Raw genomic sequence first — 20,267 nt, 5'->3', positions numbered from 1 at the left:
GCCAACTTTAATTTGTGTGATGATTTAAAAACATGAGTTAAATCTAATAAAATGGGCGCGATTCTGCAGGAGGCTGAGAAAAGCTCGTCTACGTTCAGCCTCGATGGATCCAGCCCAGTTGCAGCCACGATTACTTACAACCCACAGAAAACATGCCCGTGTCACAGCATTTCATTTATCGCAGTGCTATCCCAAGCTATAACCACCCTCCCCTGCCCCCATCAGCTCTCCGAGCACCAGGCCTGCCCGGGATGCTTACCGCATGTTACTGAATCATTCTGCACATCTCTCCCACACTTCCTCTTTTTCCCCCTCTCCCTTGTTGTCTCCTTGTCCCTGCAAACTTTGGAACTGCTAAGCTAAGTGTTTCACCCTCGCACATTTTAGATCACAGATTGTGGCAGTTTGGACTTGACTCGTATGTTGTCTGGACTCAGGCTGCAGGGGGGGAGTCTGAAAACCCTCCTTGATGGTGCATGCTGCTGTTGCAGAAACAGTCAAGACAAATTTTATAGCCCATGCTAACCAGCAGTATTTTCAGGATGGATTTGACTCTGCCTGCACCCAGTCTTCACTACCTCTGTGTGTAATATAGGGCAGAGAAAGAACAAAAAGTCTCTAATGGCTTAACTATAATTACACACACAAACTATGTTCAAAGAATGTTCAGGTTGCAAAGTCTTGCATGTGTCAATTAGGAAATGCCATAATTAAGGTTGCCTGTGGGGCCTTAATCCAGCTCTCTTGTATGTGTGCACTATGACAGTCTTTAAATACATGATCACATACTGTTTTTTCCACAGGTCCTCACCCTCATTCAGTGCACAGGCTGGATGGTACTCACTGAGCAAGCAGCTGTTCAGTATTCTGTGTTGTCCCTGTTGTTCAGTGTGCAGCTCTATGCCTTCATTACAGCACACTATCCCCAAGCCGGAATGATTAATTTCCTCATGGGCTTTTCTGTGGTGCCCATCACTATCGGGCCTGAGTGGTTCACAAACATTAATGATTGTATTTACACAACAGCCCTGTGAGATCAGTTGATATTTTTATCCCCATTTTACACCTGGGGAATTGAGGCACAGAGACATTTTGGGAGCCAAATTTGAGACACCCAGGGCCTGGTTTTTTAGAGGCCTTAGCTTATGATCACTCTACATGTTCAAAGCACAGCTCCCGTTGACCGTAGTTGTGAGTTCTCCGCACTTCTGCAGCTCAGACATTAGGGTCTTAGATCAGGTACCCAGAAAATAAGGAACACCGGATTAATGTCCACCTATGAAAGGTTTGGTTTAAATGACTTTGCCCAGCCTCTCACAGGGACTATGTGGCAGCAGCAAGAATAGAATCCAGTTTCCCAGGATAGCATTTAACTGCCTTAACGATGACACCATTCTTCGCTTTCCTGCCGTCCCCTGCCTCATTCACTACACACCTTCCAACTTCAGCAACAAATGAGGAAGAGTCCTACAGCCAACAGCCTCCTTCAGACACTGATTCACCCCAGAGCACCATCCAGCCTGTGCACTGAATGAGGCAGGGTTCTGTGGGGAAAATAGCATGTAATTAAACTATCATAATGCATACACGCAAAGGGGCCCAATTAATGTTGCACAGGCAGCCTTAATTCTGGTGTTGCCTAACTTCTGAGTGATTGACTTTGCAAGTTTAAAATTCATTTAATGACATTTTTGTGTATGTAATTTCCTATGTTTTAAAAAAAAAGCAGACTGAAAAAAACATATTCAACACGTGGAACCATATGGACACCCACAAGGGGCATCGGCACAACAGTTGGAACTTAAAATCCACTGCACAGAGCTCTGCCATTTTAGCTAATGGAGTAACTGATAGCAGTAGTATGTTGCCATCCTTTATGCAGACCAGGAGCTAGAGGGGGGATGAGACATACAGTTTGCCCATGGGTTTCACAGATATTTGCTGACATGGGTAAGGAATGGGTAAGACACCAAAATCTTGGGTTCCATGTCAGGCTCTGGAAGAGTATATCTAGTCATCCCCCTTCTGTCCCTGTTCCCTCCCATGCCTAACCTTTCTGCCCCTGTCCTCTACAACTTGTCTCTGCCCAGTCTCCCCCCTTGCTCTTCCATCCCAGTCTTCTTCTCCAAGCGGTCCCAGTCTCTCACCCCCAGGCTCCTCATCCAGTTTATCTCTGACCCCATCTCCCTCCCACTGGACTCAGTCCTTTAGGCTCCTTGTCCCACTCTACTCCCCCAGCCCCGCCCCTGTCCAGCTCTTCTTCCCTCTGCATTTGAGTCAGGCAACTTCCTCCTTGACATTGCTTCGGCACGAGCAGGAGGAGCACTGAGCACATGGCTGGAGCATGCTTAGCATGGCCCGACTCTTCAGAGAATTCACCTGCCAGACTCTACTTAAAGTCTCTACTAAGCACATATAAGCTGAGACCTTTTGGAGGATTATGATTTGGCCAAATTTCAGCAATTTTTCATGGGAATGGCAAAAAGCTGGTACCAGGGCAGCCCCCCTGCCAATTTCAAGCCCTACCTCCAAAATGTAATAATTAATGGACAGTTTCCATTCAGCATGAAGATTGGAGGTGCAATCCTGATCCCACTGAAATCAATGACAGTTTTTCCATCGACTTGATTGTGGCAGGAATGTCACCCTGGGAGTTTGGAGATACCAGAATGCTGACTCCAAGGGTAGATTACATTTTATGTCTCTATTTGGCCACACAAATCATAGCACTTTACCTGCTATCTGCAATGATTTGCCTGTACAATACTGGACTTTTGCCTTGAGTACCAGGGCCTACAGCAGTACTGGTGATTTCTTAGCTCCTCAACATGGACTGAAAACAAATTGCGGGGGCAGGAGAATATGAACAAACAGCTAGGGACACCTGCAGAAGAGCTACACAGTGGCATTTCCAAGCAGATGTAAGATTGACCCTGGTACATATAATTAGAATATAATTGCAGCTTCGGTGCAACCGTCAGCCTAATGTGTGAGACAGGTACTTACCCAGAACAATAAGGTATAAACAGTGCCCGTAGGCCTAGAGTAGAGTTACATCCAGAGGAGCAAAAAGGAAGAGGAAATGTGCATCGTACCAATGTTTAGGAGCCCACCATTTGGAGACATGGCCTGGGGCATTTTCCAGCTATATCTATACCTAAATGTGTGCCAGATGGTCCAAAACACCAAGTACTGTACCTTGCTTCCTGCCTATCAGCTCTGATGGTACCTTTCTAAACAATTCAGGTGGCAAAATCCAAATGCTTTGCCTCAGCACTTGCCTGGCACATCGTCTCAACCAGGAAGCACTCTTTCCATCAGTTTAAAACTTTCCTCTTGTAAGATATTCACTCTCATATTAATATTCATAGCCAGAAAGTGAAATTCTACTTGGAAAAGTGACCATATATCAATAGCACTTTCTTACTCATCACAAATCTGCATCACACATCCGATCCACTTGAGTTATCAAAAAAAAAAAAAATAGATCTTACTACTTTTCACTCCTGTGAGCATTCAGAGCCAACACAGTTATCGAAGAGCGAGCTTGATTATGTTCCTGCTCGAGGGCCAGATCCAAAGTCCATTGTAATCAATGGAGATATTTGGGCATTGGATTCAGCAGAAATATCAACAAAGAACACAATCTCATTCCCTTTGTAGTCAATAGTCAAGAAGTCTTAGGTCCCCTGATCAGAATGCAGATCCAAATTCCATCATCCTTGACAACTCTGCAAACCCTCTGAGGTACACCAGGTTGCACCGATGTAACTGATGGCAGTTTTATGCCATCAGAAACTTTCTTTTTAGTGATGATGATTAAGAATGAACATAGCTTGATTTCCAGAGCACAGATGGGTTTTGCAGGATGGGCAGTTAGGAAAAATCGTTTTCTTGTAAACTGAGCATGCAACTCTTGTAATTTCCAGCCCTACATCTTTCCTGAATAGAGACTGGCAGTGGCACGGAACTGGTGCTGCATGCATTAGAAACTAGTTTGAGGCTGTAAAACATATTTTAGATATGGTTTAATGTCAAAATTGAACTAAAGTCTATGGAACAGAAAGCTTTGTGTACTAATACAGTGCACCAACTTGCCGTCAAGATCTTCCCTTTATGGGTTTAGAGAAATCTTATGGTTTAGAGAAATCTCCTCTTGTGTTTTATTTCCCTAGGTCAGCATTTCAGTGGTGTACCATATCACAGCTAGTTATTGTGTAATCTTTTGTCATTGGGCAAGAGAAAGTACAGAAATAAACATATTTCCAGGAATTTTTTTAAAGCTTCAGTAATAAAAAAGAGTAGTTAAAAAGACAAAGCTATTCTTAAAATATTTTTTTAACATTTATAGTTTTTAACAAAGAAAACAATAATAGTTTAGACCTTCCACAGGTTCTAGCACATGTTCACAATCCATATGCTGATCTTGCAAGATTGGTCCTTATGCCTCTGCGGCTCTAAATGCAGAATGACAGTGCATCTGCAGTTCCCACTGAAATCAACGGGAGCTTTTTGAAAATCAGGCTTTCTATATAGGTGCCTAAACACAGATTTGAGGGCATAACTTTCATACACCTTTGATTTTGAACAAATGATTTAGTCTAGGTGGTTTTGAAGACATACTTCTGCCCCCCTGCAGTATAATTAAAAATGAGAGTACTAAGGATAGCATCTGTGACTATTGAAAGAGGATCATTAGAAATATTTTTGTAACATTGGATCTCATCACTTCACCTCTGTGCCTCAGTTTCTCCATTTTATTGATAATCATACTGACCTTCTTGGCAAAGACCTTTGAGACCTACTTTTGAGAAGCAATCAATAAGAGCCAGGGATTATTCTTATAATCAATGTGACAAACAGGACTGTAAGAAGGTTTAATTTTTAGGGTTGTTCATGTTAATTGTGTATGCATAGCATTAACTACATCAAACAGTATGAAAGGTCAGTAGTTTTAACAAGGGTTTCTACTGGCTTTATAGACTTATGCCGTGTCTACACTACTGCTTAAGTCAATATAAGTTACGTCACTCAGGGGTGTAAAAAACCCCACCCCCCTGAGCGATATAATTTACATTGATTTAACGCAGTGTCTACCCTGCGCTCTGTCCACGGGAGATGTTCTCCCATCAACATAGCTTCTGCCTCTCATTGAGGTGGAGTACTGAAGTCGACGGGAAAGCGCTCTCCCACTGACTTATCACATCTTCACTAGACCCGCTAAATCGACACTGCCGCATTGATCACAACGGTGCCAATTTAGCCCCATAGTGAAGACAAGCCCTAAGAGTGAAGAGGGGTTAATAAATATGATTGTATTAGGTTTATGGAGACATGTATTACTTGTCGTACTGTAGAGCCTAGGGGCCCCAGTCATGGACCAGGACTCCACTGTGCTGGGCAAACACAAAACAAAAAGATGATTCCTGCCCAAGGAGCTTGCAATCTAAGTATAAAGTAAGAGACAGATGGACACCGACTGGAGAGTACAAGGGAACAATGATTCAATATTGGTTAGCATCATCAGCAGTGATCTGAGCACTCCAGCAACCGAATCATGGTCAAATTGCTTATAGGCATCATGGCAAAGGAGAATTTTAAGGAGGGTTTAGGAGGAAGATAATTAGGATCCTTTGTGGCTGTTAATGGGGAGCGCCTCCCAAGTATGGGGAGCAGCATAGGAGAAACTACAAAAGTGCTTGTTGGAAAATTTAACAAGCGGGCAATGGAGACTGCATCATTGGAGAGTCAGAGACAAGAGTCAACATCATGATTGTGAATGAGAGATGGTAGGTAGGGTGGGAATAGGCTGTGAAAGGCCTTGAAAGTGAAGATAAGTAACTTATATTTGATGCGATAGTGAAGGGGGAGACAATGCAGGGACACAAATAGAGGGGTGAGGCAGTCAAAGTATTGAGATAAGAATATGATCTTTGCAGCAGCATTGGGAATGGATATGAGCAGGGCAAGACTATTTGTCAAGGCCAGAGAAAAGGATATTGCAGTAATTAAGACATGAGGTTATGAGAGCTTAGATGAGTCTTAGCTGTGTTGATAGATAGGCAAGGCCACATTTTAACAGATGCTATGCAGAAAGGTTTAGACAGAACTTGGATGTGAGGATATGGAGAGGGGTGAGTCAAAGACACCGCCCAGGTTACAGGCCTCAATGACAGACAGGATGGTGGGGTTATCCACAGCGATTGGGAAAGAAGGTAGTAGAAGAAATTGGAGATGGGAGGGGTGGGGGATGGTGAGCAGGATCTGTGGGTTTTAGCCGTATCAAGCTTGAGCTGACAGCTAGACATCCACAAGCAGATGTCAGAGAGACAGGCAGAGATTTTAGTTGGACAGAACAAGACAGCTCTGGAGCAGAGAGGTAAATAACTGAGTTGCTAGGGTAGAGATTGTTCAACGTGTATGCAAATGAGATTGTGACGGGTTGGATCACAGAAACCCCCTTGGGAGCTGCCACCCGATGTGCAAAGACTACCCCTGCTTCTGCTTTTCCTGCCAGCTCAGGACTCCAGCACCCTGTCTTGCTGAGCCAGACACTCCCGTCTGGCTCCAGACACAGACCCAGGGTCTGAATCACTTGTCCCAAAGCTGCAAGTTTACCTGAAAACAGCTCGCAGTAGCGTGCTTGTCTTTAGCACTCAGATGCCCAACTCCCAATGGGGTCTAAACCCAGATAAATCCGTTTTACCCTGTATAAAGCTTATGCAGGGCAAACTCATAAATTGTTCGCCCTCTATAACACTGATAGAGAGATATGCACAGTTGTTTGCTCCCCCAGGTATTAATACATACTCTGAGTAAATTACTAAATAAAAAGTGATTTTATTAAATACAGACAGTAGGATTTAAGTGGTTCAAAGTAGTAACAGACAGAACAAAGTAAGTTACCAAGCAAAATAAAATAAAATGCGCAAATCTATGCCTAATCAAACTAAATACAGATAATCTCACCCTCAGAGATGTTTCAGTAAGTTTTTCTCAGACTGGACACCTTCCAGGCCTGGGCACAATTCTTTCCCCTGGTACAGCTCTTGTTGCAGCTCAGGTGGTAGCTAGGGGATTCTTCATGATGGCTTCTCCTCTCTCTGTTCTCTTCCCCTCTTTATATATCTTTTGCATAAGGCGGGAACTCTTTGTCTCTCTGGGTTTCCACCCCCCCTCACTGGAAAAGCACCAGGTTAAAGATGGATTCCAGTTCAGGTGACATGATCACATGTCACTGCAAGACTTCATTACTCACTTGCCAGCACACACATATACAGGAAGACTCACAGGTAAATACAGCCATCTGCAGACAATGGGAGTTATCAAGATTTCAAACCATCATTAATGGTCCATACTTTACACAATTACAATAGGCCCTCAGAGTTACATTTTATATTTCTAGTTTTAGATACAAGAGTGGTACATTTATACAAATCAGATGATCATACTCAGTAGATTATAAGCTTTGTAATGATACCTTACAAGAGACCTTTTGCATGAAGCATATCCCAGTTACGTTACATTCACTTATTACCGTATTTTCTCTAAAACCATCTCAGTTACATTATATTGACTTATTATCAAGTTTTTATAAAACCATATAGACTGCACAACGTCACAGAGATTACCCAGTGATAAGGTGTAGAAGGAGAAGGGAAGGGGACCAAGGACAGAGCCCTGTGGAACCTCCAGAGAATATCTTAGAGGGAGGTGAGGAAAATCCTCTGAAGGTCACACTGAAGGAGTGATTAGAGAGGTAGAAGGAAAACTAGGAGAGGACAGAGTCATGGAAGCCAAGCGAGGACAAGATTTCAAGAAGAAAAAGATGGACAGTGGTGTAAAAGGTGGCTAACAGCTCAAGGAGGCTGAGCACGGAGTAGTGGTTCTGAGCTTTGGCTAGGAAGAGATCATTAGTGACTTTAGTGAGACAAGGGTCGGAATACAGATTGAAGAGGGTCCAGGATGGAACTGGAAAAGAGGACCTCCAGCCAGCAATTGTAAACAGCATGTTCAGTGAGCTCAGAAAAGAAAGTGAGAAGGGAGACAGAGCAGTAGTGGGAGAGACAAGTTTGGTGGAGGGTTGGGTTTTTTTAAGCTAGGAGAAGCTAAATCTTGTTTATGAGGGGGGAAGAGCCAGAGGAGAATGAGAGGTTGAGGAGAAGAGGGAAGACATAAGAGTGGACACAAGGAAGATCAGGATATGGGATGGGGGTCACTGGGCCAAGTGGAGGGTTTAGAGCAGGACAACTGAACAGAGGCTTGCCTGTGACGGGAGACAGGAGAGAGTTGTAGGTGGGGAGGGGAAAGGTCACATAGTTTGTCCGTTCTCTCATGGAAGAAATGGTGAGATCCTTTGCAGAGAGAGGTGAGGAGGGGAAAGACTGAGGAGTGAGTGAAATATGGCAAAAAAGGTGGCTGGGATTGAGGACATGGGATTTAATTAAATTGGAAACGTAGAGTTGTTTAATTCAAAAGATAGTAGAAGTGAAGTAAAATAGAATGAATTTGTAATGGAGGAAGTCAGCCTGGGCACAGGATTTTTGCTAGAGAATAAGAGGTGGAGTGGAGGAAGCAGATGTTGGGGGTGAGCCAGGGCTGGGGGTTAGCAGGGTGGATCTTGCAGTTGGAGAGAGGCAAAAGAGTCAAGGTTGGAGGAAAGTGAAGGATGGAGAGAAACAACCATATCAATGAAAGAATGGGAAGAGAGCAGGAAGGAATGGACTGAAAGCAGAGAAGTCATCAATGCTGATGGATTAGAAGTCACAGAAATGCTGAGTAACAGGATATGAGTGGAAGGGGGGGGGGTGCTGATGGGCAATGCTGAAAGAAACCAGGTGACAGTCAGAGAAGGGAAACTCTGTAACACAGAGAGAGAGAGAGAGAGAGAGAGAGAGCAGTTCTTGGTGAAGACCAAGTCCAGTGAGCAGCTCTTTTGGTGAGTAGGAGAGTTCACCCAGTGTCACCGGGCAAATGAAGAGGGGAGGGGAGGAAATAGGCAGTCATGCTTCAGATGGTTCATCCACATGGAATGAGTGTGGGAGAGTGTGAGGGGAGGAAAAAAAGGAGGAATTGAAATCAGAGAAGGTGGCTGATAGGGAAGCACTGGGCAGATTGCAGATGACAGCAACATGAACGGAGAGAGGAGAGTCAGATGCAGTGCTGTTCAACCAAAAAGAAGGTGAAAAGGGAGGCAGGGAGGTTGTATAATATATTTAGATGTTTGCAATAAACATACACCTAAGTTAAAAGGTTTTTTTCATATTACAGTTCGTTACTTGCTGTATTTTTGTTTGATCTTCTATTTGTAAAACAGGTATAATATCGCCTTTCCCAATGGTAGAGTTGTGAGGTTTAATTACGTTTATGTAAAGCACATGAAGATACTGAAAAAGTACAGAAGGGCAAGTTTTATTTAAAAAATTCTCTAAATTCTTGAGAAAAATAGCAAATCTGAAGACTTTTGCAGATACTTTGTTGCAGTGCAGCAACTAAAGTTCACTTAAAATAATCCAGGTTCTAATTTTTATTTCCTTTGCGGTAGCAATATGCTGTAGTCACGTTACACAATGTAAAGCTGTAGAAGCCTGTTTAATTGTACTGTATTCTAAATTATGTACATTTCAGCTGAGTTACAGACACACCTCCATCTAAATACAGCACATTTCAATTGTAGATCTCAAAGCACTTTACATGGATAAGCATCAGTGTGCCCATTTTTCACATGAGAACAACTGAGGCACAGAGAGGTGAAGGGCCAGATATTCAGAATTACTGAACACATACCCCTGATTTCCAGAAGTGAATACTCAGCCCATTTGAGAATCAGGCTCCAAGGTTGCACAAGGCAAACAGTCAGTGACAATGTTGGAAAAATAATCCAGGCAGACATTTGGTACCATTCTGATCAGTATCTACAAAACTCATGTCAGTTTGTGCCTTATACAGCCAGTGTTTGGGGACTAAAGTGCTGAGGTACTTGGTTCTTACAATCTGGCACTGTATTATATTGCCTATGTTCAATTTTACATGTGATTTAGCTTACAGTACATTAACAGAGTTCACACATTCTTAAGTTAAATCAATCACATTTTTTTCCGAGTGCAGATAATAAATCCTCTCAAGCCCTCTCACTAAGTTTCGTAGACTTGAACTCACCCTTTAAAAAAAACAAAACAAAACAAAAAAAATCAAGCTAAAGCAATCCCAAAACAATATGTTTGATAATCATCAGATGTCATACTGAAATGGGGCTATCCTCTTCACAGACCCTCTGGACTCCAGCAGCCAGGATTTCCCAATTTTACACTGAGAAATCCCAACTGCCATTGACAAAACAACTTGATAGGTGCATCTTTGTGCTATGGATTTTACAGATTAAAAATGTAGAGCCTTGTCCTGAAAACACAAATGCACAGGAGCAACTTTACTCCTGTAAGTGGTCTCACTGAAGCCAACAGAACTACTCATGAAAGAATATAGCTCAGTGGTTTGAGCATTGGCCTGCTAAACCCAGGGTTGTGAGTTCAATCCTTGAGGGGGCCATTTAGGGAACTGGGGTAAAAATCTGTCTGGGGATTGGGCCTGCTTTGAGCAGGGGATTGGACTAGAAGACCTTCTGAGGTCCCTTCCAACCCTGATATTCTATGATTCTATGTCTGTGTTTGCAAGATCAGACCCACATAGCTAAACGTAGCTCTATTGAAGTCAATGGAGCAACTATGCCTGTTTCTTCTCCTTCTTCGGCTATCCCTTGATGTGAGGATGTCTGCCAAGGGGGTTCATTGGTGAGGTTTTAAGTGGCTGAGGAGCCCAATTCTTGCCCTGCAGATTTTCCCCACAGAAGTGACAGGTGTGATCTTGAAGGAGACAGATGTTGGCTGGAGTGTTCGGCCTTTTCTTTCCTCCTTTATTGCTTCTCTGTTTCATGAGCACATCTGTTCCCATTTACACCACATGGGGAGCTGGCCCCATTTAAGTCATTATCCTTCTTTACTTATGCTACTGGAAGCATTGCAGATGATTAAAACAAAGCATGAAAATTTAATTTTCTGTACTTAACTCAGCTTACACAGTGAAATCAGAACAGTTGGTCTGAATTTCTTTTATCATGTAGAGTGTACATTTGCAACATTCCTGGGGAATGTTTAGATATGATTTAAAAAAAAATCTCTCCTTAGGATTGTTAGCATTTTACTATTTCATTTAAAATTGTATATTTGTATTAGGTTTTGTAAACTGAATCTCTCCCCACAACACACACATTTTGGGTATAGAGTACTTGACAGCATCCATTGAATCAATACAGTACATGAAAATATTGTAAGACATGAAACCGTGGACCCATTCCTTGTCCCACTGAAATCAATGCCAAAATTCTCATTGACATCAATGGGACCAGGCACTGGCTCCAAGGTTCTCAAATCAAAATGAAGTACAATCAAAATATAGCTTATCTACCAACAAAGAGAAAAAATGAAAATGTGCAAAACATCCACAAGATTGGGCATGCCTTCAGTTCATTTGTGCTATCATGTAAGCAGATTTTATTATTTAAAAATCCTACTCGTGTCCTGGATTTGAGTTTAAATATTTTCTTTATTGAAAAGAAATAAAAGTACTTCTGTTAGTTGTCTTTCATATAAAATCTATTGTGGCAATATTTACCATGAGTAAACTTACAGAAAATTTACATAATAGCAGATGGTTGATGGTTGATTTAAAGGCCAAATTCCAATTGGATGATTCAGAAAACTTTATAGGATTCAGTGGCAACTGGAGCAACATGTAATATCGGTGATCGGAGATGTTGGTTTAAGGGCCTGATCTCACTTATACATGTATTACACCAATATAACTCCATTGGTTTCTGTGAAGCTACCCTCCGATTTACACCAGTGTGAGAGCAGAATCAGGACCTACATTTACAATCAGAGTATCAGAGGGGTAGCCGTGTTTGTTGCTTTTTACACATCCAGACTGAGAGTCCTGTGGCACCTTTAAGACTAACAGATATATTGGAGCATAAGCTTTCGTGGGTGAATGCCCACTTCGTCGGATGCATGCATCCTTAAAAAAAAAAAAAAAAAGTAGAGTGCCAGAACACCCTTCTCAGAAGCGAAAATAATGCAGACTAGGGCAGCTTGCTCAGGCCAAGGAAGCCCAAGGCACCGGGTTCTACATGGCACCCTCGCCCCACCCAACGGGGCCTACACAGGGCCATCTCCAGCTTTTTTTCTGCCCCAAGCAGCGACGAAAAAACAAAACAAAACCCAATTGAGCTGCCGCTGAAGAGGAAGAGAGGGAGTGAAGGGCCCGCCACCGAATTGCCCCTGAAGACCCGGACGTGCCGCCCCACTAACGAATGGAGTGCCGCCCCTTTCTATTGGCCGCCCCAGGAACCTGCTTCCTTTGCTGGTGCCTGGAGCCGGCCCTGGGCCTACATCACAATCCAACACCCACTCAGGCTCCCTGCTAGCACTGGCAGCAGTGTGTCCTAGCAGCTTGTGAAGCACCCTCTCCTTCCTGCAGCTTGGGACAGAGCAACTGAGCGAGAGGCACCCCCCTTGGTGCGCTGCCAGAAATCTCTACCCATAGCCAGCAGGAACCACGCTCACAGTCAGCAGCCCCTGGCAGCTGGTACAAAGCAGGGAGTGCTGGACTTAGGGGGTGGGAAACTGCTCCAAGACCCTGAGGGGTGTGTGTGTGTGTGGGGGGGGGGGGCAGGTGTAAACCATCCAGTCCATGACCCGCCACCTCCCTATAATAGTGATAATACCAGAAATACTGGAGCACCATTCCAGCTCCCCAAACAAGGGCGGGAATCGCATTGTGGCACAACGAGTCCTGAAGTAAAAACTTCCTTTCTAGACTATATAGAAAATCCTTTAGAGCCAAATTCTGCTATGACATGGAACAGGGACTCTAGGGGGTAAGTGAGAACTGGGTTTGAGAGAGAGACATGGCACACCCTATGGGTTTGTACAGCACTCTGAGAACATAGGATGGAATGCACGATATGAGCATTAACTGGTTTGTATTACACCTAAGTTATCTGTTCTGCAGGAGATGCTCATACCAGTAGATGGTGTTTCTGATACCAACTTTCCTTCAGGTGCCTGCCAGGGAAAGTTGCTTTAATTCCCACCAGAGCACCCTTGACAGAAGCTGCTTAATCAGCACATTTTCTGGCTGCCTTGCCATACTACCTTCCCAGCTGGAACTGTTCCTTGACAGATTGTCCTCTGGCACCACTTTCACTGACGGGGTCTATGACAGCATAATGACAGGTTTCAGAGTAGCAGCCGTGTTCGTCTGTATCCGCAAAAAGAACAGGAGTACTTGTAGCACCTTAGAGACTAACCAATTTATTTGAGCATAAGCTTTCGTGGGCTACAGCCCACTTCATCGGCTGCATAGAATGGAACATATAGTAAGGAGATATATATACACACATACAGAGAACATGAAAAGGTGGGAGTTGCCCTACCAACTCTAAGAGGCTAATTAATTAAGATGAGCTATTATCAGCAGGAGAAAAAAAACTTTTGTAGTGATAAACAAGATGGCCCATTTCAGACAGTTTGACAAGAAGGTGGGAGGATACTTAATATGGGGAAATAGATTCAATGTGTGTAATAGCTCAGCCGTTCCCAGTCTCTATTCAAGCCTAAATTGATGGTATCTGGTTTGCATATTAATTCAAGTTCAGCACTTTCTCAACAGCTTCAAAAACAGACTCCACCGAGAAACTGCTGAACTTGAATTAATATGCAAACTAGATACTATTTATACCCATTTTACAGAGAGAAAGTGAAACAGCAGCTGTGTCATAAGATATGATTACTGGTCACCAAGAAAGAGAGAAAGTGTACGATAATCAGTTTATGCGGTACCAAAAATATATATATTAATCAGAGATTAATGTCATTTTAATCCATTATATAAAAGAACAATCTTGGTATTGGTTTTATTTGACCAAAGCATTGATATCACAGCATAACTAGATCTTAAAAACACAAAGGTTTAGTTATATCAAAATATGGTTCTGGCCCTAAATCTAGACATGTTATTTTTATTGGTTTGCTTCAAAGCATCAAATGTATCTTTGTATTTATTGTTGTTTTGGCAAACATCCTTTAAAACATTTTGTCTTCCAGGAAAGTGAATGTTGAAATATATACATAGAGTCCCTGTAGCCAGTGAGACTTTAAAAATATTTAGAGTAAAAAATCCCTCCTGTATATTCTCAGTTTACACACAGAAGAATCAGTGACAGATCACTGCTGGCTCATGGCTTGAATACACTGTAGAGTGTGGGTTAGTAAAGCCTACTCCTCTTGAAGAAAAGTGTATTCCACAACCCTGGGCGTTGCCCATTTTCCAGTGTCAATGTTCAAGGCCCAAGAGCCATTCTTTGGAAATGTTAACCCTAGAAGAGCAAACCATCTGATGGTAACAGTTTCATATTGTAGGTCTCAGTTAAATGCATCCACTCCTTTGAGATGCTTATGTAGTTGTACACAAAACTATAACAGGAAAGGAGTAGCTGATACAAAATTTCTTAATTTTAAAACAGTCTTAAAGATGAACAGCATTATATCTACTGCGCGATCATTACAGTTGGACTTGTCAAATGGGTTTGAGGCATAAAATATATTCACTTCATGCTTTAATGACGTTACACATACAAAATATGTGATATAAAACTACTTACTGAAATGTTAACTTGCAGGAATTTAATTACAATGTAAGCAGTTTTTAGTATTGTTTATGGTTTGTATTACAGAAGTGCCTAGACCGCAACGAAGTGTTCTTAACTCAGGTTAAAATCGCAGAAGACATGGCAACTCAACCTTTAACTCGGGTTAGCAGCTCGAGTTCAACTACAGCCTCCCCTATAGGCTTTAACTCATGCTGCTCACCCAAGTTCCTGTGTCTTCACTGCTATTTTAACCCAAGTTAGCTTAGCTAACATTTTCTCAGAGGGAGGGGGGGCAGTGAAGACATCTTTATACAGATCCTATAGCTGGGATAGGGATCTAATCTCCACAGGCATTCCCCACAAAGCTTGATCATTTTAGCATTGCGCTGGTGTTGGAAGGACTGCGTACTTGTCCTCAAATGCAAATTTGAAAACTGAGTTTGCAATGTTAGTAAATTACTTTTATAAGGGAGTGCGCTGGGTCATGGAGTTTATCCTGGTACACTGATAAGTTTCAGAAATTACACACACATTTGTTTGGCCTGTGTGACATTGTCTGATTAAAATATAACCATGCAAATTATTATTGCTACCACTGTTATATAATTGCAATGAATCTTATACAAAATATAACTCATGGCCAGAAAGGGTTAAGCAGCTTGCTAGCTAACTAACCCAAAGCCAACCTTTAAAGACATGTTAGAAAGGGTAATTAGGGCCATTCTGTGGCTAGGTAGGCTAGAACTTTGAAATGTAAACCTATATTGTTAGTTAGAAGTGATACTAATTGTGTATATCTTAGATACTACCCATGTAAACATACAGTTCCTGTCATTATAGCTACTAATTCAGAGATCAAAAGGGAATATTAACATTTAGATTAATCTTGGGTGAAATAATGTCATTGTCTATATGTCTCTTTGAAGTTTGAGATAGACTCCCTAATGGATAAATTGCCCTATGTTAATTTGTGTAATTAATTATTGGTGGTGTTTAGAAAACACAAAGTTACATCAAAAGCCTATTATTTACCCAGGATTGTAAAGTCAAGTGGATGCAAGAACACTGTAGAGAAAGACCCTTGGGTCTTGTTCCTGTTTATCTCAAATTTGCTTGAGGTTTCATGCAAGGGAAGCCTAATCCACAAGGACTGAGATCCCAGTTCCGACTCTACTGCCTAAAATATAAACATTGGACTATAACCTATGGACTAAATTCTAACGGAACTCTGCAACTACAAAGCTCACCATCTCTGCTATGTATCAGAGGGAGCATAAGCTTTCATGGGTAAGAACCTCACTTCTTCAGATGCAAGTAATGGAAATGCCTCTGGAGATTTCCATTACTTGCATCTGAAGAAGTGAGGTTCTTACCCATGAAAGCTTATGCTCCCAATACTTCTGTTAGTCTTAAAGGTGCCACAGGACCCTCTGTTGCTTTTTACATCTGTGCTATATATCTGAACCTCACAAATTGAACTCATGTCTGTATGTATATTGATCTTTTAATAAGAAAAGGGAGGAGAGTATGGTTAACTAAATTTTAGTTTTGTTAATAAGAATTGGCTGTATGCATGTATTTAGGTAAGATCTGGAATATTCCATCACTGGGGAGGTAATGTGTCAGATCCTTTGGGATTGGTAGAGCCTTTTCTTTTATATGATGAAATAGGATTTTCAGAAATCTTCATCATAGTTGACTTGGGTACCTGGATGGAGGCCTGAGGCTGGGTTACTTCAAGGGAATTGTGTTGTTTGGACTTCTGAGTAACCAGTAAGGTATAATAGAAGCTGTTTAGTGCTGACTTGGTAAATCTAAGTATTTGATTATCCACCAGCTTTGGTGTTTGTCTGCCCCATTCTTTGCAGTTCACCTTAATTGAGTGACCTCGGCTGTCTCCCCATAGGGACGCCAGTCACAGCCTGCATCTTATGCCCACATAGACATCAACCACAGGAATATCTCTTGACTAAGGTCAAACGTGAGACCTCATTGCAAATTGAAGGGAAACGATCTTTCTAATGACTATTAGGCTCAAATTCTCAAATAATAAATACTTGGTTTTGCACTCATGAGAGCAGCATGATGGGGAGCAGGCACAGGATTACTATTCACTCTATCAGCACTTAACTCACACTGAACATGCTCAAGGTTCTAGGAATCTCTAGTTCAGAAAGTCTCTGGATTTTTTCCAGTGTAGAGCAGAGATTGTTGTCTGGCCATCTCTCCTCTCTGAACTGTGCCCTCTCCCCGCACTCATTCACAAGCATACATCACTGTTTACATAGAAAAGTAAAATATCAGGAAAGTATTTAACATGATACAGGTTTTGTCCTTTTCAAAACAAAAATCATACTCCATCAGTTTTGTTCCCCACTCTTTCTGCCGCTGCTCCTTAGCACACAGTTCCCTGCAACCTTGTCTTGCTCTCCTCCAAATGCTTCCTTACGACTTAACTCTCCATTCCTCTGCAGATTGTACAGTACTCTGTTTTTTCCTCATGTCCTTGTCCAGACCCCTTGTTGCTTTGATCCTTTACCTGTTCTTGTAAATTAACTACGTTAACCTTCCATCTCTTCCTTCACATGTATTCCACCCCACTTCCTGAATCCTTTTCTGGCAGATCCCACTAGTGGCTGGCAAAGCTAGTCCCTCTTTTTGGCTTTAGTTTTTGACAAGGTTCTTGTGCCTTCCCCTCAGATGCAGCAGTAGCCTGCAGAAGCACTTAGAGTACTATATGGCCTGCCAGTCTGAAAATCCATTGCGTGCAGAATGGTTTTGAAAAGTTATTCAAATCCAAATGTATAAGTTGTCAGACTTCTACAGTTTGATAAAAAGCACCCTCCACTCATTTTAATTTTGCATCTACTTCCAGCACACATCTGGTTTGGGTAACAGTCAATTCCATAAATATGCTTATCATTATGAATGATAATGGGAGGAACAAGCATTTTTTAGAGCAAAGTTTTGTGGCTCTTATTTGAGCCTGCCAATGAGGGAAATGAAAAACCTCTATTGGCTAGTTAAGTACTAATTAGTCATGCTCGTTAAATGCTTCACTACTAAAAATAACATCAACCTTTACTTTTCTGTAGCTTCTCTCATTAACACCAATGGGCCTTCATCCATATCCTGACTGAACAGAGGAAAAAGGTTGAGGGGAAAGCACTTTATGTTTTTTTTCCATTACTTTTGAATTACAGATGGAGTAATTTTAGACATCTCTCCAAGGATCAGCGATGTCCTTGGAAGGCTGGTCTGTTTCATTTCCTCCAACATACCTGCAAGACTTCAAAGCAACCTTTTAAAAAAACTCAAAGTAGCACAATGCACTACGAACAGGGTGGGGAAGAACGAAGGGATAGGGGAGACCTCTGCTAATCAGCTATTTTCATAGTATTGATAATGCTTCAAAGAGTCAACGGAAACCTCAGTGCAAAACTCAACTCTGAGTCAATGCAGTTTCTTCAGCTGTAAATGAATTACTTTAAAGACATAAGAGTCAAATGCTTACACACACTCTAAAGGCCTTTCAATTAGTCATAGGACTGATGACAAAACCATCTCAAATATGTTTCAGAATTCATGGATTAATTATCATATCCAGACTGATTCAAAGCTAAAGATGTGAGGCATGCCGCTTCCCCTTTTAAAATAAATTTACAAGCATACAGAGCAGCCATAGGGATAGGAATGCATATATTTGTGGGCCAAGGTGGAAGGGACAGCATGGTCTTCACTTACCCTAGGCCTATACTGGAAACATTACAAATGATCTCAACACAAGCAGTCAATAATGGCTACTAAGGACATATTAGTGCATCAAGACTGTCCCTTTTTGTAGACAAATGTTAAGTTTAACTGTGTTGGGAAATATTAGTAATGAAAAGGAACAATATAGTATAAATGGAATAAGCTATACACTAGCTGGTAAACTATAGAGAGAAATTTCTCATTGAATTATGGTCCAGGGAGCCATGCAAGCATAAGTGTTCGCATTTATTAAAATGCTAATCAAGAAAATATCAGCAAAAATTCCCTATAAAGGGAAATTTATTTGGTTGGTAATGGATTAAGTGGTATTTGTAAAATTCTAAGCTCTGGTCTTTTAATACACAATGTGCAAATTGAAGATTAAAAATGACAGCTATTATACTTGTATCTAATATGGTATATTGCCTTTTCAATTATTGTTAAAAAAAGAAAAGTGATCGAATTAGAAAAAAGTCACTTAATACAGGACAAAAGGGAATTCAGGAGGATGTGACAATTGGGAGGATGACTGCACAAACATCTGAATAAGATTCCTCAGTACATTGACCACATGTACGTTGTCAGAAAAAGACAGAAAAAATGATACACTAGATCTGTTGCAAAATGCTTGGACCTTGTAAAATAGGTTCAATATGAGGTTAAAGTTCTGCAGCTGTCCACATTCGGTGGCCCTGAGCAATCAAGTACATGCCTCCTCATCAACAGGCTCTGCAGTTATTTTAACACCATATGGCCAAATACTGAATGGGCTGCTATAAAAATGTCATTTTTCATTCCGTCCTCGAATTCCTTGACAAAAAGTTTTCCCCTGTCCTTAAAAATTGAAAGCTAAAATACAAAGATCGCAAATATAATGCTATCACACTGTTACAAGCACCAGCAGTTGGTGCTGTTATCTATTGTGGTGGAAACAGGGACTTATAACGTATTATGGATATCAAAATAGTGCTTAGTTTTGCCAAAAGGACTCTACTTTAAAAAAATTGGTGTTTTCAAGGGGAAGTTTTAAGAGAGAATTTCTACTGTACTTTCAAGAGTAGTCCAGGGAATATTCAAACTACTAGACTTGTTCATATTTTTGATAATGTCTATTTGAAAATAGCTACAAAGTCTTTTAACAGGCCTGAAAAGGTTTCATTGACCTTTTATTTACCTGTAGAAGGGGTTTTCTCTACAGCAGCATGGCTTTTGATTTCTGTAAGGTAGGCCTTCTCCCTATCCTTAACTGATACTTATATATTTGACACCACTTTTCTAACTCCTAAACATCTATCCCCTATATGTATTTACACACCCTTCATAGCATTCTGCAGAATGCTGTGCTTCATTAAAATACCAAACTTATAGCCTGTATGATTGCAAAGATAAATGTCTGAATAGGAACCACTGCAGTGGTCTTCACCGGCTCAGGCCTGGTACATGCTTAAAATTTCAGTTAACATTGCTATGGTACTCAAAGGTGTGAAAAATCCTAAGCCCATGTGTTAATACAGCTAGACTGACCTAACTACCATTGGTCATGGAAAAACCCCTTCCATCACTGTAGGCTAAGTCTACACTACAGGGTTATACCACCATAGCTCTGGTGCTGTAGTGCAGACATGGCCTCAGAGAAATGGCTGACTCCTAAGATTAATGTTGACAGCATCAGGGGCAATTGTGTACCCACATCAAGTACTTTCATATGCAAAATGCAGCCAAAAAATGGCAAAATAGCACTCATCACAGAAGTACATACCCCGCTGAGTGATGCTGAATGTAACAATATCTTTCATAACTAAAAAAGTCT

Source organism: Malaclemys terrapin, chromosome 7 (genome assembly GCF_027887155.1).
Source record: "Malaclemys terrapin pileata isolate rMalTer1 chromosome 7, rMalTer1.hap1, whole genome shotgun sequence".
NCBI classification, from domain to species: domain Eukaryota; kingdom Metazoa; phylum Chordata; order Testudines; family Emydidae; genus Malaclemys; species Malaclemys terrapin.
This window is presented reverse-complemented; position numbering follows the sequence as displayed.